Below are 25239 nucleotides of genomic sequence, written 5' to 3' on the forward strand. Positions count from 1 at the left end.
CATAAACCCTAATAAACAGCACAAGGCTCTGATACCATGTTGAAAGAAAGGTAGAGGGGGAGGAGAGACACACACAGGAGCAAACCCTAATGTATATTGCAAACCCTAACCATAGAGGGAAGCCATCTCCCTTCTCACGCAATGCATTAAGCCATAATCCATAATACTCACAACACTATGAGTTGTGTCCACTCTCTACTAACCCTAGCTAATGTCCACACACTATGACCAGCTGGACACGCGGTCATTTATGTCTCACACATGTTCCTACCTAACATGCCAGCACATAGCATAGCTGGCTCACACTGACATCGAGCTTGAATCTCAACACCTCCTATGCTTAGCAGAATGGCCGTACATTCCGAATTCTCCCTTGAGGTCCTCCCTCACACCCCCCCACAGAAGAAGAAGCGCCCGACGGGGGGCTGCTTTGAAGAATGTGGGAAGCACCCCACCCAAACTATCACAGTTGGGTGGGTGAAACCTTGATGTGCTAGGTCAGTGGACACACCATCCACAACCTTATGAAAAACAATTATAAGGTGGAGCACAAGCCCCTCTAATATATAGGACCATGCTACAAAGCCGTCTCATGGACCCGATCATACCTGCCTGGAGCATATTGGGCCCGGAGTTGTTGAATTTCCTCTACTTTACAAAGACTTACGATGTCTTCTCTACCACAAGACAGGTGCTGGATACTTTAGGCCAAGCTCACACCATCCATCTCAATCTCGACCTAGTCCACGAAGTGCTTCATCTCCCACAGGATGGACCAACACTATGTTCACCTCACCAATTCGACACGCCTTTTTCCTGGCACTTACCATGACATCACCACCAAGGATGGGGTAGAGTGTTACAATATCACCCAATAGGAGCTCATCATGCATGCCCGTGCCCTATCATTTCTCCTAACCACCTGCTAGATAGATCGTTTACTTTATCCCTGATCCAGAAGGAGTACCTATCAATTGGGCTAAATACTTGCACAAGGAGCTACACTCTATTTGTGCAAACCCACAAGGGAATCTCACAATCACATTAGTGCTCATGAAGGTGATCTATCATGCCACAGGGTGGAATGACCTCCCCCAAGCCATCCATCTGGAGGGTCCCAATGCCATTTGGATCTCTCTCTGTCTCCCTCACTCCTCTCCCACCTCCACACCCTGCAAACGCCATCACCACAACCCTAAGAAAAACAAGAACATTCCCCTCCACTTGAATCAAATTCAAGGGCATAGGATGCATAGGCCCGCCAAAAGGCCAATGAAGAGGAGGAGAAGCACCATAAGGAGTTTTTGACTAGAACCCATTTGAGACACCCCCACCCCTTGGGTCTTCTCCACCCCCTTCTCACTTTTTGGAAGCGGGCCCTTCTTGCCCTCTCTCCTCCTAGTGCAACATCCTGGAGGCCCTCCATTGGGCGCAAATAGGAAACTTCATATTATAGGACGCATGCTCAAAGGGCATCTCGGCCACTCAAGGTGCAGTGCTGGATTTTACCCAGGGCTTCTCCCACTTGGCCAAAGAGCTCATTAGCAAAATGACGAACTGTATGTACACACAACAACATCAAATCATAGCAGCACAACAACAAATGTTATTAGCAAAGGCCCAAGAGCAACAGAGACAACAGGCCCTCCACGAGGCAATAGTGACCCACCATCACCTCCAACGGGCATTGGAGGATCGTGATCTTACCATTGCCAATGCACTATCCTTGATCATAGAGCTTCGAAACCAATTTAGGCAGCCCAAGATGCCAAATAGGAGGCACTACATGCCCTCTCTCTTGCCCAAGCCAAAGCCTAGGACCTTTGGCGACAGAGAGTGGCTCAAGCAGAGGAGAATCACCACATCACTAGCCTCGCCTTCCAGGAATATAGGAAAGTCACTGAGGAACCCCTCCACCACTAATCCTTCTAGCTTGAAGCAGCAGAGGCTCGGGCTCTCCAACACCCACCCACCCCATCTAGCCTTGTCCCTAGCAAGATCTAAAAGAAGGTTGATGCATTGATGCCACCAAACTCCCCACCCTCGCCATCTCTCCCCAAAACCCCACCCAACTCATCGATCTCCACTTCTACACCATTTGTCTCAACCTCCTCCAACATGATATCTTCCTCAAACAAACCCATATCCCCAGCCACATTTTCATACATCCTCACACCAAGCTCCCCCTTGCCTTCATCTCCCTCCTAGCCAACCTTTTCTTTCAAGGAAAAATTTTCTTCACACACCCCACCATCTTTTTTGAATTCCCTTCCCATACCCTCCAAGACAATCTCATGAATTGGGCCCATTTACTTCAATTTGGTCAACCCACCGAGCCACAAGACCCCATCCCCTCTAAGCCAATCTCCTAAATTGGGTCCAATTACTTTGATTTGGGCAACCCACCAAGCCACAAGACCCCATCCCCTCTAAGCCAATCTCCTAAATTGGGTCCAATTACTTTGATTTGGGCAACCCACCAAGCCACAAGACCCCATTGACCTTGTCCCCCCCCGATGGGCTCTTCCCTTATCCGTACTCATCCCCCCCGCACCCTACCGCCCGACGCCCTTCGCTACCTCTAGCACACTCATCTACACCGCTTTACGATTCCCTCCGCCGGTATGCACTTCCACCATACACCCCACTAGGACTTCTTATCCTCTACCAACACTACCGTCTCTAGCTCGAAGTCATCCAGGCCATGGGGATCATATAGTTCGATGACTCTCATGTGGCCTTTCCCATGGACTTTACTCTCCGGACACTACAACAAAACCCCCCCTTAGCAATGGGCCAAAAATGACAAGATTTTCTAAGCCCGTCACTTAAACGATGACGAGAAAACATCACGTAAGCAAGGGATTTTGAATGTGACAATGTAGCGTCGCAAATCCCATCACAATGGCTGTCGCATAAGTGACACATATTTATGCATCGTTAAACAACACTTAAAGCGACACTTGCAAACTGCAATGCATCATATAAGAAACATCACTAATAGGGTTGTCACTTACACATACGGGAATTGAAAAAAAAATAGAGCAGATGACTCCTACAAATTCATAGGAGCCATCTGCATTTGTTGCACATCGACGCCCTCTTCTAAACAGATGTATGATCAACTATCACCGCCCCGCCACCCACCGCTTCTCCTCGCGTCTGCACCCCTTCTTCATTTATTCAAGTAATGCTATGTGACCTTTTCTTTGTATTAAATTTTAGAGATTAGTTCTCATGCAAATGCTAATATCCCCTTGGCCCTTATACGCTTACTTCTGGCTGTTGTACAGGCATGCACAGGTTGCTCAGCAGCTTCTGTGCTTGGTCGTCTAGCTAGGCAAGTCTAGTAGTTGAGCCACTCAACTACTTGGCAAAGCCCCTTGGGCTATAGCCTATAGCCTTCCCAGTCCTTCTATGGGATGGTGGCCAAAGCCTAGGTCCCTTTTGGCCCCTTGGGGTGGCACAAGGTCTACCTCTTGCCAATTCAAGGAATGCAACATCCCCTTCTTGGGGTAGCCCTAAGGTCTGGCCCATTCTACATGCAAACTACATGCTTTCTACATATGCATGGTTTTCAGTTTTTGCAAATCCAACACTCATTTAACATCATTCCAAAGTGGACTGGCACTGCTTCATGTGTAAGGCAATGCACTACTGCTTCTATGCCTATCCTAAAAGAGTATCCTTCTCGAGAAGAGAGAGATATGTTGAATGATGATGATGATGAATGATTGTTCCTTTCTCCAATGCTGAGGTCCACCCTTTGGATGCTAGTTTTCCTCTATATAGGAGGCAAGAGATGAATTGAATGCTGAATGCAAATTGTATGATGACTATGCTGCTAACTACCTTGCTCCTTAGGTTGGAAACATTGAGAAGAAGGAGATAAATGAAATGAGTGATGCACTTGTCTATGTATATGGAATGATGTTGCTAGTCGGCCAGGCTTATGATTTCGACCTGCATGTCTGGATCTTCACAACTTAATATATGTTCCATAGCTGTTGTCTAGTTCCCCATGCCCCAACCTGATGTGATGCATGTCCTAAATGTTGTTGATGCCTTGTGTACTGTTGTAGGTGCTGCAAAATAGCCCCCATATAATGATGCACACACTATAACTATTGTGATCTAAGCTTGTTAACATTGCTTTAACTGCTAGTAAAATGCTAGATTAATGCTTGAATGCCTAGAATGCCATGACACATGTACACCAATTGTGTGTGCATGTGACATTCCCCTCTCCTAAACTGTTGCTACGTGGTACACCTGACAACTCTTTGACTCTTTTGCTGGTAAAATGCTAGATTAATGCTTGAATAATTCGAATGCCATGTCGCATGTATACCAATTGGGTGTGCACATGACATTCCCCTTTGTTAAACTATTGCTAGGTGGTACACCTGAAAAACCTTGGACTTCTCTGTTGATCCTTCTCCACTGAGACCACTGCCCCACTTTGTCTTCTTCTACCAGGACTAAGGTCAACTATAGGAGTTGAATCCTTTGAGAAAAACACTTCTCCATTACGAAAATTGTATGGAAAATGTTGATAAATCTTCTTGGAAAAACCTAAATCACCTTCACTCACATGTCTGTGGAGTCCTTTCACACACCACCTCCATCACTCATGGACCTCTGAACCTCCTGAGGTGATGTTGGAGCCACTTCCATCTTCTTGTGTTGAAGAGAACCCCTTGATGCGAGTTGAGAAGACCAAAACTCCATTTACTCCTTTGATGATGGATGTCATTTTTCCCTAGAAAGCTCATGGGTAAATCATGTATGCCTTGTAGAAATAAGATGCTTAGACTGACTATCTTTATTGGATTGCTAGGATGAATACTATGCTGATGCAAGCCATGTGCTACCCTATATGCTATGCAAGAATGAAAATGAATAGGTTACTGATGCATGCCTAAGGGGATTACCCTAGGGATTGCTTGTAAGATCTTGAGAAATGGACAAACTTGGAAAATTAGACAATGAGGAAAAAATGGAGAAACTCCTACACGGGTGGGCACACCCACAACAATGTTCCTCACTCCCTACTGGGTAATATGTACATACAAAAAATGACTGCTGACAGTCTTAGTAAGCTGGAGTGCTGAACAGAGCATCTGGGTAGAGGCTTCATGAAGAGGTTCACTTCATTATCCTCCATCAAACAAAATACTAGTGAGATGACACCAGCCAAAATCTTCTCTCTCAACAAGGAACATTTCTGGTTAGAAGATTTTGACTAAGGTGGAGAAATACTAGAGCCTTGCAGTTGTTGATGCTTTCAGGTATCCTACATGTGAATTTATTATGACCTAGATTAAGGTATTCTAACTTAGACAAAGCTATGATTTGGGATCCAATATCACCATCAAGGTTGTTTAGTGGCAAAGACAGCCAAGTGAGGTTACTGAGCCTAGATATGGTGTCAGACACGAGCCTATTGAGTACATTTTTCCCTAGATCTAGCTCTTGCAATAAGGTCAATGAGCCTAAGGTGCTTGGTATAGTGCCAATCAAGTTGTTTTGCTGTAAGTACATGGATCAAAGGCTTTTACAAGCTCCAATCTCAGTGGGAATGCTTCCACTTAAGTGGTTTCTGGAAGCAAAAAATAATCCAAGCCCTTGAATACTCTGATCTTTGGCAACAAGGTGCCAGTAAGCTGGTTCAATTCAAGTTGTAGTGTCACAAGGTTAGTGCAGTTGTACAGGGAGTGGGAATGGGGCCAGTTAGAGAGTTCAAGAAGAGCCTTAGGTTGGTGAGAACTTTTAGGTTCATAATTTCCAACGGGATATGGCCTTCTAGCTTGTTTTGATCAAGGTAGAGGGCAAAGAGACTAGAGCAATTTCCAAGTGTGGGGAGAATGGTGGCTGTTAGATTATTGTCATTCATAAGATGATCTATTAGGTTAGTGAGCTTTCCCAACTCTGGGGGTATGGGACTGCTAAGATCATTATGAGAGAGGAGAATGTGAGGGCAAAAGGATGAAAGGACCAGATGTATGAGAGATCAGAGAGCAAAACAACACATCATGAAATGGGTAGGTGAGTGTATATGTGATGGTGAGTGAAAAGATGTACAAGAGGTCCTCAGATGTGAGTAGACTCTGAGTAGAAGACTAGCGTAGAAGCAAAGATGATGTCAGAGTTGAAGCACGGTCAATAATGACAAAGGCTCACCATTGATGTGGGTCAAACACACTCTATGAGGTGGTCGTCGGTGTCGAAGGCTTGCGGCGATGGATGCAGATCTGACTCCTCCTTCAACTCCTCCTTTGACGACTCCTCTGACCCTCCTCCAAGATACAAATAAACTCTTCATCTTCCTCCTTCAAGTAAACCTTCCTCTTCAAAGAAAACCTCCATCTTGAAGATTCATGATCTAAGGTCAATCATCTCCACCTCTTCCATGTGAATCCTCAATCATCTCCACCTCCTGTGTGAAACTTTCTTCATTGCGTACATCCTTGAATTCACCTTTTTATCTATTTCCTTTCATCCACTTACATTCACTAATGTGAAAAATAACATGCAACCTTTGATGTGTGATCAAATACACATAAATACAAATCCATCCACAAAAGAATTACGAGATTCTAGATCCTTTACAAATTGCCACATAGGGTAAGTGGAAACGTGGCTGAGTTTACAAACATGGTTGAGTTTACAAACATGGCCTTTTCCAAGCCATGTAAATATTGTGCTTGGGGGGGTCTCTCATAAATATGTAAGCGTAGAACGTGGGTTTAACAGAAGGGGTTTTTTAAATCCCCTTTTTTACACATTTTTTACATACAGAAGGTTACCATTCAAAGGGGGTATTTACGATTAAATAGAAAAAGGATTCATGAATAATTTACAGATAAGGGGTTTTTAAATTAGGCCTTGAACGCACATGATATAGAGAGTTTACATATAGTGAACCTTCGAGATGATCTATGCTTGGGTACATGATTTAACTACTATAAATGCTTGGTTAGGCCACCATGCTGGAGATTCTCCTTATGCTTGAATTCCATGCTAAATTATCACTTAATGCATGTGATAGGCACAATACCAAAAGAATCTGCAATGCTCCCATTGATTTGATTTGATTGAAGAAATTGAATTTGGAGGTTGGTGGAATCCCTTATGGATGCGGGAAAGCTATCCAATGAGGTTAAGTTGTCTAGTGAGGCTATTGTAAGCCAGGTCTAGAAAATGGAGACTCTTGCAAGAGCCAAGATGTAAAGGAATGAGGCCTAAGAGGGAGTTTTTTGCATTAGGAGCATTTAGGTAAGCCTTGGGCTAGGCCATGGCATGGCGAGCCCATAAAGGACAGCTTCTAGGCCATAGGAGGGCTTGGGCAGCTAGTCGATTGCCTTACACATGCCCATTTTATTGGCCAACATTACAACCTCTCCATGGGATGTTGGCATAGCAAATACTTCTCCTTGCATATAAGCTAAACCCATCATTTCATTTAGAGCACCACTCCTCCATAGAGCATAGCTAGCATAAGAATCAGGGCTTACATCAGCATTAGAGTAGATCATCATGGCATCGTGGACACATGGGCACTTATTTGAATGTGTGTGTGTGTGTGTGCACGTGCGTGCATGAGAGAGAGAGAGAGATTAGAGTGTGTGTGTGTGTGTGCACGTGCGTGCATGAGAGAGAGAGAGATTAGAGTGTGAACAATAAGGTGCAAGAGTAGTGCAACTTACTGGTCATAGTATATTATGTGGGAAAATCCATCAATGATTAATAAAACTAATTAATTTTCACAGGTTTATATTCAATGGCGAGATCCAAGACACTCATAAAGGTTGTCAATGATATCCTATTGGTTTGCACATATGAAGACAATATCAATGCTTACCATGCATCTCATTAGAACATTTTGGAGATCATTTGTAGGGCCTTCTAAGAAATTCATGAATTCCTATTTTCTCTCTCTAGAAAAAATATACAAATATAAAACCATTGAACTTTAAGATGTGATTATTCTATTCTTGCATTTATGAATAGCTGCAAGCTTTTCATAAATTCGAATCCTAATATAGCCTTATTCCAATATAATTCTTGTCAGCTTGTCATAAAGTAGTTATTTTCGTATCTTATACACCAAGATAGGGCTCTTTAATGAAGCATTTCACACTTAGAATTGAAATTCTAATAAACCCCTTGATAGTATAAGCACGATATTATCACCCTCTCTTCACCCTTACATGTAGTCCATGGAGAGCAACAATGTAAGCAACCATTCTACTAACGTGCTTAACGAAGCAGATAATAACATAAAATATCATCTCCACATTGATCTTGATAGTGAGTATGAGCCCATTAAAAAGCGCAGAAAACAATCTGCAACACTCTCATCAAATGATAAGGCAAACATGAGAGAGTATGGTTTGCAGCACATAGATCTTTGGTGTGATGGATCAATCTATCCTATCAACCCTACAACCGCTTTCCATCCTCCTCCATTCTCTAATCCCACAACTCTATTACGTTTTACAGGAGATGGAGTCAATGGATTGCTAGGATATTGTCAATCCATTACTACCTATGCAAATAGTGAAAGGCAATACTCTCAATACCTGTAAGATTCCTCCCTAGCCCCTCAAGATATCCAATTTCTTTCCCTGTAATCAATCCCCTTTTCAGAATAATAAAAGATCTTGTTTCTACCTATTTTGACCTAGAGAGAGAAAATGTTCTAGAGAGAGGTAACTCAGTTTTTAGATATCTAAAAATATCATTTCTTATTAAAATAAATTCCCCTAAAACAGAAGTTTAAAAAGAATTTCCTAAGGTGCATTAGAAATAAATTATAATCTGCTCAAAAGACCTTAGCCTAAGGGTCCATATTTTTAAAAAATTTTGGATTAAGGTTCCGAGGGACCAATAAGATTAATCCAAATGTACGGGAGGAGATAAATTGAAGAAATAAAGAAAAACCCCCAAAATGAGTAAATACTCACATAAGATGAACAGTGGACTAAAGACCAAAGGAAACATTAAAAAAATAAAATTTTGACACCTCGGAGTGGGGATTCCCCCTGAAGGAGGCGCCTTTTTTCTTATCATTACCCCCAAATTTTAAATCAATAAAATGAGATATTTCATCTCTCCTCTCTCCTATTTCAAGTCTAGTTCCAAAAAGTAAGCTGAACTGACACAAAAATGGTCAAAAATTGACCAAACTGATCTGGAAAATTCTAGAATCAGTTTGCTTGGTTTGAGGCTCACTTTTTCCTATAAATAGAAGCCTCCCCCTTTGTAAAAGCTTAATAGTGTTTATGCATTGTTACTCTACTCCTATACCCAGAGCCAATTACATTGAATTCTCTTGATAATTCAATTGTTTTTGACTAAATCCTCTCCAAAGAATTTTGTGGCCACTCTTGATCCAAACAAGAGTAGAACCCTCAATCCCTCAAGCCAAAGGAAAGCTTACAAAACTCCATGTAAGCTAAAATTTCTACTTTTTAATGCTGTGAGATTCCACTACCCCCTCCGCGCACCGGCTTCCCGGTTGCTAGCAGTGGAAGTAGTTTCTTCTTACGTGGGGTAGGGTTTCCCTCTCGGGGCCTCGCCCCCCTCCAATGTCCAGACACAAGACCAATAAGGTGGTCATTCCAAAACCGAAACCGGGAAAATTTTCCTTGCTCGAAAAACGGGGACGATTCCATCTTTTTTATTTTCTTAAGAGGGTCAAGGGACTAAACCTTCACCTGATTAAACCAGATAGAAGGAAAACTATTACAAACTTAATTTGAAGAAATCAACGCTTTTTTCCTAACTGAAATTAGGCACAGCCGTTGACCTATTCATTTGAGAAAGTTTTCAAGTTATTATTTAACTATTCGAGTTCTAAGCGTGTTCCTATTATTCAATTTCATTATTAAAACTCTACTGATTCCAGCCCTGATTCCAGCCTAACCCCATCCGGGGCGCCCATGGGTTAGCCACCACCCAACCCCATTGGAATTGGTAAAACCATACAATTACTCACCCACCCATAATTAAATGCCTTTCTTAACTTTTGCTTTCGAATACAGATATGCACACACTTCAATCCATGTTTCTATAAAAAAAAACAGTATCACTCTAGACTCTCCGTTGAGACTAGCTGGTCAGCGAGACGAGATCCAATAATAGATTACAATAATCATTGGTCCATCATACAATCTTCCACGACATACGCATGGGTGTCCGCACCGCGAGCCCGTGCATCGCCTGGTCATAACCCTCTAGGATCCTCCTTAGGTGTCTTGGTACTTCACTTAGGGACCGCTTCGTCGGCCCTCATCTATCGTACCGGAAGCGCACCATTTTGACCGTATACCGAGGCTGGTCAAGACTTGGGCAGGCTTTGCCGCGTGAGCTGTCCTTTGATGAACACTCCTCGCCAGCTGTTGCAAAATGAACTTCCCTTACTTAGAAAAACATATACCAAATGCTCCCTCTAGCATTCTGGCATAAGACAGTCCTTTAAGAAAACAGGGTTTCTATGCAAGTTTTCAGTTTGATTTTCTTTTGAATACAATGAGTATATCTTAAATCACTATCCCTAAAACTTCATAATCGTAATACTGAATTTCAAAACAGAATTCCTCAAATTCTTTAACCTTGATCCTCAGATCAATTCGAAGGGTCTCAACTTAGTTTCAGATTTGGTGGGAGATTCGAGTGTATTTCCCTGAACTGCTCACATCTTCTTTCCTCGAAACTGACGAAAGAGTTTGGTCTTGGTCATAGTCTAATTCAGGGTTCGAGTCTGATAAGGTTTTTCCTGAACTATCTTTCTCAAAAAGGGGGTGATATTTCAGTTACTATTTTATTGAATTTCATTCATTGAATATTCACTTAACTGATATCTAAATTAATCACGAATTTCAATGAGGAATAAATTAATCATTTATCTGAATATTTTGACTTCGATACATTTCTTGAATTTTCTCTTTACAATCCGAGTGAATATAAAACTATAGAAATTTCTCTCTCAGAGTATTTACTTATTCACTTATCAAATACTCATAGAAATTAAACATAGAATTAAAGAGAATTCTAATATAAAAATTTTTTATGCATCTATTTATGCATAAAATCCAACTTCAATGGAAATAACACTTTTATATAAAAGAAGAATCCTTTTATGCATCTATTTATGCATAAAATTAATTTAATAGGAATAACACTTTTAAAACAAAAAGAATTTCTTTATGCATCTTTTTATGCATAGAAATTAAATCTAATGAAAATAACAGTTTTATATTAAAAAAATTTCCAATATACATCTTTCTATGCATAGAATTTAAAATTAAATAAAAACAACACTTTTATAATAAAAAGATTTCCAATATGCATCTTTCTATGCATAGAATTTAAACTCAAGGGAAACAACACTTTTATAATAAAAATTCCCATTATGCATCTTTCTATGCATAGAAATTAAATTCAATGTGAATAACACTTTTATAACTAAAAAAAATCCAATATGCATCTTTCTATGCATAGAAATTAAATTCAGTAAAAATAACACTTTTATAATAAAAACATTTTCTATTATGCATCTTTCCATGCATAGAAATTAAATTGAATGAAAATAACACTTTTATAATAAAAAAATTCTATCATGCATCTTTTCATGCATAGAAATTAAATTCAATGAAAATAACACTTTTATAATTTAAAAAATTTCCATTATGCATCTTTCCATGCATAGAAATTAAATTCAATGAGAATAACACTTTTATAATAATAATAAATTCTATTATGCATCTTTTCATGCATAGAAATTAGATTCAATGAAAATAACACTTTTATAATTAAGAAAAAATTATTATGCATCTTTCCATGCATAGAAATTAAATTCAATGAAAATAACACTTTTAAAATAAAAAAATTTCTATTATGCATCTTTCCATGCATGGAAATTAAATTCAATGAAAATAACATTTTAAAATAAAAACAAATTATGTTATGCATTTTTCCATGCATAAAAATTAAATTCAATGAAAATAACACTTTTATAAACAAAAAATTCCATATGCATCTTTCCATGCATAGAAATTAAATTCAATGAAAATAACACTTTTATAATTAAAAAAATTCTATCATGCATCTTTCCATGCATAGAAATTAAATTTAATGAAAATAACACTTTTATAATTTAAAAAATTTCCATTATGCATCTTTCCATGCATATAAATTAAATTCAATGAAAATAACACTTTTATAAATAAAAAAATTCTCAGTATGCATCTTTCCATGCATAGAAATTAAAGTCAATAAAAATAACACTTTTATAATAAAAATATTTCTATTATGCATCTTTTCATGCATAGAAATTAAATTCACGGGAAACAACACTTTTATAATAAAACAATTTCTATTATGCATCTTTCCATGCATAGAAACTAAATTCAATGAAAATAACACTTTTATAAATAAAAAGATTTCCAATATGCATCTTTCTATGCATAGATTTTAGATTCAATGAAAACAACACTTTTATAATAAAAAATTTCTATTATGCATCTTTTCGTGCATAGAAATTAAATTCAATGAAAATAACACTTTTATAATAAAAAAATTATATTATGCATCTTTCCATGCATAGAAATTAAATTCAATGAAAATAGCACTTTTAAAAAAAAATATATTATGCATGTTTTCATGCATAGAAATTAAATTCAATGAAAATAACATTTTTATAATAAAAAAACTCCATTATGCATCTTTCCATGCATAGAAATTAAATTCAATGAAAATAACACTTTTATTTTAAAAACTTTCTATTATGCATCTTTCCATGCATAGAAATTAAATTCAATGAAAATAACACTTTAAAAAAAACTATTATGCATCTTTCCATGCATAGAAATTAAATTCAATGAAAATAACACTTTTAAAATAAAAACATTTTCTATTATGCATCTTTCCATGCATAGAAATTAAATTCAATGAAAATAACACTTTTATAATAAAAAAAATTTTCATTATGCATCTTTCCATGCATAGATATTAAATTCAATGAAAATAACACCTTTATAGTAAAAAAAATTCTATTACGCATCTTTCCATGCATAGAAATTAAATTCAATGAAAATAACACTTTTAAAATAAAAAAAGTTTATATTATGTATTTTTCATGCATAGAAATTAAATTCAATGAAAATAACAGTTTTATATTAAAAAAATTTCCAATATGCATCTTTCTATGCATAGAATTTAAACTCAAGGGAAACAACACTTTTATAATAAAAATTCCCATTATGCATCTTTCTATGCATAGAAATTAAATTCAATGTCAATAACACTTTTATAATTAAAAAAATCCAATATGCATCTTTCTATGCATAGAAATTAAATTCAGTAAAAATAACACTTTTATAATAAAAACATTTTCTATTATGCATCTTTCCATGCATAGAAATTAAATTAAATGAAAATAACACTTTTATAATAAAAAAATTCTATCATGCATCTTTTCATGCATAGAAATTAAATTCAATGAAAATAACACTTTTATAATTTAAAAAATTTCCATTATGCATCTTTCCATGCATAAAAAATTATATTCAATGAGAATAACACTTTTATAATAATAATAAATTCTATTATGCATCTTTTCATGCATAGAAATTAGATTCAATGAAAATAACACTTTTATAATTAAGAAAAAATTATTATGCATCTTTCCATGCATAGAAATTAAATTCAATGAAAATAACACTTTTAAAATAAAAAAATTTCTATTATGCATCTTTCCATGCATGGAAATTAAATTCAATGAAAATAACATTTTTAAAATAAAAACAAATTATGTTATGCATTTTTCCATGCATAAAAATTAATTTCAATGAAAATAACACTTTTATAAACAAAAAATTCCATATGCATCTTTCCATGCATAGAAATTAAATTCAATGAAAATAACACTTTTATAATTAAAAAAATTCTATCATGCATCTTTCCATGCATAGAAATTAAATTCAATGAAAATAACACTTTTATAATTTAAAAAATTTCCATTATGCATCTTTCCATGCATATAAATTAAATTCAATGAAAATAACACTTTTATAAATAAAAAAATTCTCAGTATGCATCTTTCCATGCATAGAAATTAAAGTCAATAAAAATAACACTTTTATAATAAAAATATTTCTATTATGCATCTTTTCATGCATAGAAATTAACTTCAATGAAAATAACACTTTTATAATAAAAAAAATTCTATTATGCATCTTTCCATGCATAGAAATTAAACTCACGGGAAACAACACTTTTATAATAAAACAATTTCTATTATGCATCTTTCCATGCATAGAAACTAAATTCAATGAAAATAACACTTTTATAAATAAAAAGATTTCCAATATGCATCTTTCTATGCATAGATTTTAGATTCAATGAAAACAACACTTTTATAATAAAAAATTTCTATTATGCATCTTTTCGTGCATAGAAATTAAATTCAATGAAAATAACACTTTTATAATAAAAAAATTATATTATGCATCTTTCCATGCATAGAAATTAAATTCAATGAAAATAGCACTTTTAAAAAAAATTATATTATGCATGTTTTCATGCATAGAAATTAAATTCAATGAAAATAACATTTTTATAATAAAAAAACTCCATTATGCATCTTTCCATGCATAGGAATTAAATTCAATGAAAATAACACTTTTATTTTAAAAAATTTCTATTATGCATCTTTCCATGCATAGAAATTAAATTCAATGAAAATAACACTTTTAAAAAAAACTATTATGCATCTTTCCATGCATAGAAATTAAATTCAATGAAAATAACACTTTTAAAATAAAAACATTTTCTATTATGCATCTTTCCATGCATAGAAATTAAATTCAATGAAAATAACACTTTTATAATAAAAAAAATTTCATTATGCATCTTTCCATGCATAGAAATTAAATTCAATGAAAATAACACCTTTATAATAAAAAAAATTCTATTATGCATCTTTCCATGCATAGAAATTAAATTCAATGAAAATAACACTTTTAAAATAAAAAAAGTTTATATTATGTATTTTTCATGCATAGAAATTAAATTCAATAAAAATAATATTTTTATAATAAAAAAATTCCATTATGCATCTTTCCATGCATAGAAATTAAACTCAATGAAAATAACACTTTTATTTTGAAAAATTTCTATTATGCATCTTTCCATGCATAGAAATTAAATTCAATGAAAATAACACTTTTAAAATTAAAAAAACTATTATGCATATTTCCATGCATAGAAATTAAATTCAATGAAAATAACACTTTTAAAATAAAAACATTTTCTATTATGCATCTTTCCATGCATAGAAATTAAATTGAATGAAAATAACACTTTTATAATAAAAAAAAGTTCCATTATGCATCTTTGCATGCATAGAAATTAAATTCAATGAAAATAACACTTTTATAATAAAAAAATTTCTATTATGCATCTTTCCATGCATAGAAATTAAATTCAATGAAAATAACACTTTTAAAATTAAAAAAAATTTATATTATGCATCTTTTCATGCATAGATATTAAATTCAATGAAAATAACACTTTTATAATAAAACAAATTCCATCATGCATCTTTTCATGCATGGAAATTAAATTCAATGAAAACAACACTTTTATAATAAAAAAAATTTCTATTATGCATCTTTCCATGCATAGAAATTAAATTCAATGAAAATAACACTTTTATAATTAAAAAAATCCAATATGCATCTTTCCATGCATAGAAATTAAATTCAATGAAAATAACACTTTTATAATTAAATAATTTCTATCATGTATCTTTCCTTGCATAGAAATTAAATTCAATGAAAATAACACTTTTATAATAAAAAAATTTCTATTATGCATCTTTCCATGCATAGAAATTAAATTCAATGAAAATAACACTTTTATAATAAAAACATTTTCTACTATGCATCTTTCCATGCATAGAATTTAAATTTTAAAAAAACACTTTTATAATTAAAAAAATTCAATATGCGTCTTTCTATGCATAGAATTTAAACTCAATGAAAACAACACTTTTATAATAAAAAGATTTCCAATATGCATCTCTCTATGCATAGAAATTAAATTCAATGGAAACAACACTTTTTTAATAATAAAAAACTCCAATATGCATCTTTCTATGCATAGAATTTAAATTCAATGAAAACAACACTTTTATATAAAAAGATTTCCAATATACATCTTTCTATGCATAGAAATTTCAATAATTAATATCAATGATATCCATGCATATTCATAGATGAATATATACATGAAGTAAATAAAAATATTTTTTTAAAAAAATTACTCTTTTATAATAACATAAAAATAAACTTTATTTTCCACAAAATTCAAGAAAAGTTTTCCATAACCTCCTTTATATGGCTGACCATTTCTCAATTTTTAACATTCTATTTTCAATTTAAAATTAACCGATTCCAGTGGTTGGGTGGTGGCTATATCCATGGACCGGGTGGCTGGAATCAGTAGAGTTTTAATAATGAAATTGAATAATAAGAACACGCTTAGAACTCGAATAGTTAAATAATAACCTGAAGACTTTCTCAAATGAATAGATCAACGGCTGTGCCTGATTTCAGTTCAGAAAAAAGCGTTGATTTCTTCAAATTAAGTCTGTAATAATTTTCCTTCTATCTGGTTTAATCGGGTGAAGGTTAGTCTAGTCTCTTGACCCCGTTAGAAAATTTGTTAAGAAAATCAAAAAGGTGGAATCGTCCCCATTTTCCAAGCAAGGAAAATTTTCTCGGTTTCGGTTTCGGAATGACCATCTGATTAGTCTCGTGTCCGGACATTCAAGGGCGAGGCCCCGAGTGGGAAACCCTACCCCACGTAAGAAGAAGCTACTTCTTCCTCCTAGTAACCGGGAATCTCGGTGCGCAAAGGGGGCAGTGGGATCTCACAGCTGGTATCAGAGCACTGTTGTAAACTTATGAAACAGCAACAGAAATTGCCTAAAATTTTAAAGTAAATCTATGAAAAAAATATTTTCACTTGCTAAGATTATGTTTGAGATGAATTCATAAATTGAAAACTCATAAATTGAATTAGATTTTTAGATGGATACCCCAAATCTGTCTAGCATTCCTAGACTTTCCCAGAGTCAGGATATGATCGCCTTTGCCTTCGAAAATCTCATCAACTCTGCTATAACCCGAGAAAGCAGAGTGAGGCTCGCTCGTCACTTTGAGGATCTATACTTTCCTGATCCAGTAGAGCAACGTCAGCACATGTGGTTCTCTGGAGGGCGATGTATTAACTTCAATACCAATCAGCTTCAAAGACTCAGGCAGAATATCTCTCTAGCCATGATCTTGATAAGGCTAGGAGTTATTCATTATGTTCAACTCTTTAATCATTCGCCCTGGAATTTTAAAAATTCTTGTCAAATTTTTACACTTCTAAGTCGCTTTATTCCTAGTAGAATTATAGCACCTTTATCAGTGATGAATCATGTATATCATAGCATGTCTCCATCGCAGTATCACCTTTTTATGCGTATGAGATTGAGGCAGTGACTTTTGGAGCCGAGACGCTCTATGTATATTTTAAAAACTTTTGATAATAAATGATGTGTTGCAAAAGATTCCAAATTGATTTCATGGTTGTGAATATTGGTTAACAAAATTATCAGAGTGAATCTTGTTTTCAAAAATTATGATGAAATATTTATTGTTTAAGAAATAAATCTCAAAAATTAAATAGTCATAAATCTGATGACAAAGTTAAGTTGATAAAAATCTTGTTTTGTCAAAATCATGAGGCGGCACGCGACCCGTGCTAGGCAACCGGATCCTCTTACTACCGATGATGAAGAGTTAGATCCGAACGTTCGTAAAGCCCTGCACCGATCCCAACCTGGTCCATTCAAGGGTGAAGGGGAAAACTTAGGAGAGACAGTGGAAAAATGGATTGAGACAATGGAAGAGTACTTTGATGTAACCGGTTATAATGAGAGGAGCAAGATGGCTCTCGCCAGATAAAAATTTATGGAAACGGCCAGGGTCGCATGGAGAAACCATTGCAAGACAAACCATCTTGACTGAAATACCTAGACCTGGTCAGATCTTAAGGCTTACCTCAAGAAGAGGTTCTGTCCTCCATGCTTCCTAGAAACCAAAATGAATGAGTTCTTGGAATTAAAGCAGGATAGCCAGACAATTGAAGAATACCATCAGGCATTTTCCCTTCTCCTCAAATATTCTCCACTTTTGGATGAAGAGCAGTTGGCTGATGGGCCAGATTTCATTCGAGGGATGAACAAGCCATTGGACACTTTAGTGAAAAATGCCAAACTAGTCTCAACGGCTAAAGCTGTTAGAATGGCTAAGGACTTTGCCAAAGCATTTGTTGTTAAGGTCCCAAAGCCTGCACCCTCAAACTTTAAAAGGTTCCAAACCCTGTAAGATCCCTGTTCCCACCGAGCAACGGATTCGGGTTACTGGCAGCGGAAGTAGCGCTTCTTGCGCGGGACAGGGGTCCCACACTCGGGGCCTCGCCCACGGATATCCGGATAAGAGACTAATCCGTCGGTTGTTCCAAAACCGAACCCGGAAAAACTTTCTTAACCGGAAGCACGGGCGATTCCACCAGGATAACTTTTTTACTCTAACGTAGTCAAGATCATTTCTGATCGAGATGATCCAATTACATCTATAAGATACTTAGTCAGTTCAAGGAAGAAACTTGCACTTGGATCATTGGGATCAACGCTTTTTTCCCCATTCAAGAGGCACAGCCGTTGATTCCTATCCATAGAACAGTTACTGTCCGGGATTTTTTTTTTCTATCGTAAAAACAAAAGTTTGAGTCTCGATTTACGGATCCATCAATCCAGCCTAACCCCATCCGATCCCATGGATTAGCCAACCGCCCAACCACTGTAGTGATGGGATCCAATTAAAAATTTGGTTAGGTTTTGTCCCGGGTACCAAGGAAAAGAGTTCCAAGGCCCCCTAGCCGGATGATCATGCAAAATAAAACTAGTCACACCACTCACACACCCAATATGAAATTGCCTTTTTCAACCAGATTCAACCAGTTTAAAACAATCCTTTAATAAAACCATAGTATCATTGATCACCATCTTCCAATTTATCCAATTGATTCTTAATTTCCCATCATTCCTTCATCATCAGAATATCTATGGCATCATTGGCACTAGAACGCTCAGGGGCCGTTTCGATAGTTCCTAGCCTTTAATAATTTTCCATCATTCCTTCATCAGAGTATATATGGCATCATTGGCAACTAGAACGCTCAGGGGCTGTTTCGATAGTTCCTAGCCTTTAATACTTGGCAATATAATCACTTATCAAGATGGACTCTCGTTGAAGATCAGCAAGATCAACCAACAGATCCATATAAGGGGCCATGGACTCATCCATTGAAGACCAGCAAGGTCAATCAACCAGATCCATGCCCGATTTCAGAAAACAACTCCAACTCTGTTCCAATATCTTCCTCGACGCACGCGTGGGTATCCTAGGCGACCCAGAGCCCGAGCACCGTATGGTCAGCACCCTCTAGGATCCTTCGCAGGGTACCTAGCGCTTCACGCATAGGCCGCTTCCTTGGCCCCTCATCCACCGTACCGGAAGCTCACCATTTTAATCGCACCGAGGCTGGTCAAGACCTCGGCCGACCTTGCTACGCGAGACGTCCTTCATTGACTCCCCGTCAGCAGTTGCAACTTTACCATCACGACTTTAATCACAAGACGGTCAAAATGCTCCCCCCAGCATTCTTGACATAAAACAATCATTTACAAACAGCATTTACAAACAGTTTACAATACAATTTCTATTTTAACTTTCATTTTTCCACATTATCCCTCATCAATCTACATTACTTATTCCATATTCCATTTATATGTATACTCATCCCATCACATCATTTCTATCTCATCACTTCAGATTCCCTCACATCACATATCGTATATTCACATCCATACATCTACATCTATATGCGTACATTCACATCTACATCTATATGCGTACATTCACATCTACATGCATACATCTACATCTCTATGCATACATCTACATCCACATTCACATTCACCTCCATACATCTACATCTATATGCATACATCTACCTCCACATTCACATCCACATCTATACATCTACATCTACATGCATACATCTACATGCATACATCCACCTCTACATCCACATCTACATCTATACACCTACATCTACATGCATACATCCACATCTCCATTCGTATCTACATCTACATCTATACATCTACATCTACATGCATCCATCCACCTCCACTTCCACATCTACATCTATACATCTACATCTACATGTATACATCCACATCTCCATTCACATCTACATCTATACATCTACATCTACATGCATCCATCCACCTCCACTTCCACATCTACATCTATACATCTACATCTACATGTATACATCCACATCTCCATTCGTATCTACATCTATACATCTACATCTACATGCATCCATCCACCTCCACATCCACATCTACATCTATACATCTATATCTACATGTATACATCCATCTCTACATCCACATCTACATCTATACACCTACATCTACATGCATACATCTATACACCTACATCTACATGCATACATCCACATCTCCATGCATACATCCACCTCCACATTCACATTCACACTCACATCCATACCTCTACATCTACATGCAAACATCCATATCTCCATGCATAATAATATTCTTTTAATTAACCTAGGATGATAGTTCCTAGAATATGGTAGGAAGTCCTCTTTTTATGCTTTGAATGAATTTATTTTATGTGTAATTTCTATAAAAATTTTGCCATAGCTCCGCTACTATGACTGATAAATCTCAATTTTTTTTCTAAGGGATAAAGCTCATTATTAAAGAAATAATTAGAATGGTCTCTAATTGGATCATCAATCCATAATGGTCTCTAATTGGATCATTAAGAAAACAATTAGAATGGTCTCTAATTGGATCATCAATCCATAATGGATTGAATCATCAATGTGCATAAACTAAAAACATAGCAAAAAGCCATTAATTTGGCCTCAAGCATAGCTTAATCTTGGATTAAGGAAAGGCTTTATGAAAAGCTTCATTTGGATTGAGCATGGGTCATGAGAATGATCATTTCTTGAGTGAGAGAGAGAAATTACATAAAAACAATTAGAATTTAAATATAAATGGAAATTAACTTCTATAGCATTTATTAAATTATGTAACTCTTCTCTACTATTCACCAATTAACTTCAATAGCATTTAAAAAAAAACCATACCAATTAAACTTCTCAAGCTTGAGAGGGGTTGAGAAGAGAGAATCATTGAGAATTTATAGAAAAGATCAAAATTCAATATACTTACCTTATGATTTGCTTGATTCTTTATTCACGGTAGAGGCCCCCAACCAATCAATTGGTTTAGTATGTTGATGGAGCCACCAATGGGGATTGAAGAAAGAGAGAAGTGTCAAAAACTAGTGAATTATTAAAGAATTCACAGTTCTTGGCTTAGGTGGAGTAACAAGCATAAGACACTATATTTTTTTGGCTTAGATGGAGTAGAATAACAAAGCATAAGACACTATATATTTTGGCTTAGGTGGAGTAGAGTAACAAAGCATAAGACACTATAAATTTTGGCTTAGGAGGAGTAGAGTAACAAAGCATAAGACACTATCTACTAATTTGGCTTAGGTGGAGTAGAGTAACAAAGCCTAAGACTCTATCTAATTTGGCTTAGGTGGAGTAGAGTAACAAGGCCTAAGACTCTATCTAATTTGGCTTAGGTGGAGTAGAGTAACAAGGCATAAGACTCTATATTTTTTTCAACAAGGGAAGGCTTCTATTTATAGGAAAATTTGAGCTCCTAACCAAACAAACTGATTCTAGAATTTTCCAAGTCAGTTTGGTCACTTTTTGACCATTTTTAGGTCAGTTAAGCTAACTTTTTGGAACTAGACTTGAATGAGGAGAGAGGAGAGATGAAATATCTCAATTTTTATGAGTTTAAAACTCATTCAAGCATGTGAAATATGCACCTCCTTTAAAGAATTCCCCTTCCTTACATATGTGTCAAAATTGTATTGCTCATAGTTTTTTACTAATAAACCTTGTACATTTTCAACTCTTCATCTTATGTGAAATATGCACCTCCTTTAAAGAACTCCTCTTCCTTACACATGTGTCATAGTTTTTTTACTAATAAGCCTTGTACATTTTCAACTCTTCATCTTATGTGAAATATGCACCTCCTTTAAAGAACTCCCCTTCCTTACATATGTGTTTATTTACTAATAAACCTTGTACATTTTCAACTCTTCATCTTATGTGAAATATGCACCTCCTTTAAAGAACTCCCCTTCCTTACATATGTGTTTATTTACTAATAAACCTTGTAAATTTTCAACTCTTCATCTTATGTGAAATATGCACCTCCTTTAAAGAACTCCCCTTCCTTACATATGTGTTTATTTACTAATAAACCTTGTACATTTTCAACTCTTCATCTTATGTGAGCATTTACTCATTTTTGGGTATCTTCTTTTACAATTTGGATTTATCTCCTCCCTACACATGGATTGATGCTATTGGCCCATAGGAACCTTAATAGGACCATAATCCAAAGATTTATGAAAATCTAGACCCTTAGACTAAGGTTCTTTATACCTATTTCTAATTAATTCCAATTGCACATTGGAAAATTCTTTTTAAATTTTTGTTTCAGGGGAACTCATCTGAATTATAAGAGATATTTTTCTATCCAAAAATATTCAAAATCTGAATATTCTCTCTCTAGAATAATTTTCTCTCTCTAAGCTAAAACAGCCACAAACAAGATCTCTTATATTTTAGAAAAGGAATTGATTACAGGGGAATATACTAGACATCAAAAAGGGGTTGGGGGAGGAATCTTACAAAACCCCGAGAAGTGCTTCAAACTTTCCACCCCCAAAGAGGCAACAAGGCCCAAATCAGAATCAAGATGCTGGTAGATTCACAAATGAAGGAATACCCTTCCCTCATAATACTTTCTTAGGAGCCTCACCTTTTCAAGGACTCAGAGGGATGAGCTTAGAAGTGAGAACAGGTGTTTTGGGTGTCAGGGTTTCGGTCACTAGCTTAAAGACTGCCCGACTCCTGCCATGTCAAGAGGACAAGAAAATCAAGGACCCAGAATGTAGAGACCAGTCCCTTCCTATCAGTCAACCATCTCGTCAAAATCAGGGCAATCCCAGGAGGAATCCATCTCAGCCATCTGCCTCTATTCAAAGTAATCTCAGAATTCCCTCCCAAAACTAGGGTAACCAAAGAGAAAGAGTTCCACCCCAGTCTACACAGCAGCCAGATGAGTTACGATATTAGAACTAGTGGAAGAGGAAAGAGGTCAGATTTTTGCCGCAATTGAAAACCAAGGGCCAAATTGTCAATTCTCTGTCATCCATACTCCAGTTGAGTATAAGGGTAAGTCATTCAAACTTTTGATTGATTCAGGTAGTACTCATGTTCATTTATTTCCCCTGGATGCTTGCGTAAGCTAGTCTTAGAAACAGAAATTAGGAAAACCTATGCAAGTTGAATTGGCCAGTGGGAAGATCCTTTTCACTCACCATGAGACAGATTGTATTCAATTTAATCTAGATGGGAATGTAACTGACTCTGTCAGTTCACAGTCCTACCTTTGGGAGTTTTCGACGGGATCCTTGGAATGGATTGCTCCACAAAAATCAAGTTGACATTCACTGTCACAATGGAACCATTTCCTTCTGTGACCTCACGGAAACAAAGTTCAAGGAACCAGAGTTTCAGGATCCCTAGGTCTGTAATTAGTAAAAGTTTCTAAGTTACTGAAAGGACTTAGAAAGAAGCAGCTCATTTACGTTGTTAAAATGAATCTAGTAGACACAAAGTTAAAGGCTAAAGAACCAAAATGGTTAAGTGAGTATGATGATTTATTCCCAGCAGAGCTAACTCAGATGCCTCCGATTCGGGAAGTAGATCATGTGATAGAATTGACCCTCGGAGCTCAGCCAGTAGCCCAGCGCACGTAGAGAATGCCATTCCCTGAAGCCATTGAACTCAAGGAATAGCTTAGGCAGCAGTTAGAACAAGGGTTTGTAAGGAAAAAAGAGGTCGTGTTGTTAATCTTGCTGATATAGTGCAGCGGGCTCAACACATTGTTTAGGAACCATCAATTTAAAGTACTCTTTTATAATATATTATTTCTATTATAAGATTCCTCCTCAGACTGAATAATGAATAAGCCTTTACTTCAATCCCCTGTAATCATTCCCTATTTCTGAATACAAGAAAATATTATTTTTTCTTGTTTTTGCCTAGTGAGATGAAAATTTCTAGAGAGTGGTAATTCAATATTGAGATATTTTTGGATATATAAATTCTACAAATATCAAAAATATGTTTCCCTAAAACAAAAAATCAAAATAAATTTTCCAAGGTGCATTAGGAATCAATTAAAAATGATTTAAAAGACCTTAGCCTAAGGGTTAAGATTTTCTGAAATTTTTGGATTATGATCCAATTAAGGTTCCTATGGACCAACAAGATTAATCCAAGTGTTGGGATGAGATAAATCCAATGAATAAAAGAAAATATCCAAAAATGAGTAAATTCCCACATAAGATGAAGAGTTGACTAAGTACAAGATTTATTAGTTAAAAATTATGAAATATTACTTAAAAAATGAGATATTTTGGAGTAATCATACCATTTTGACACCTTGGTAAGGAAAGGGGGAGCCTTCAAGGAGGTGGCTATTCACACATGTGAAGGAGTTTTAAACTCAAAAATATTAAGATATTTTTATCTCTCCTCTCTCGTGGATCTAACCAAATAAAAAAGGGAGCCAAACTGGTCCAAATCTTGTCCAAATTCAGCCAAACTTAAGCTGAAAAATTCTAGAACTTAGTTGGACTCAATTAGTGGCCTCCCTCACCTATAAATAGATACTCATTCTTTTGTATTCTCATCTGTGAACTAGACCATGCCAGCATTACTCTAAAATAAGCATTTTTTTATTATCCTCTAAAAATCCTCTACAATTTGGAGAGATTGGAGCTTCTCTCTCTCTTCAACCTTCTTTGGAGCTGTAAGATTCCTCCCCATCCTCTCAAGATATACAGCATCTTTCCTTGTAATCAATTCCCTCTTCAGCAATATAAGAGATCTTGTCTCTGCCTG

The sequence above is a fragment of the Cibotium barometz genome, chromosome 16, assembly GCF_041138505.1.
Source record: "Cibotium barometz isolate CiBa-2024 chromosome 16, ASM4113850v1, whole genome shotgun sequence".
NCBI lineage: Eukaryota > Viridiplantae > Streptophyta > Polypodiopsida > Cyatheales > Cibotiaceae > Cibotium > Cibotium barometz.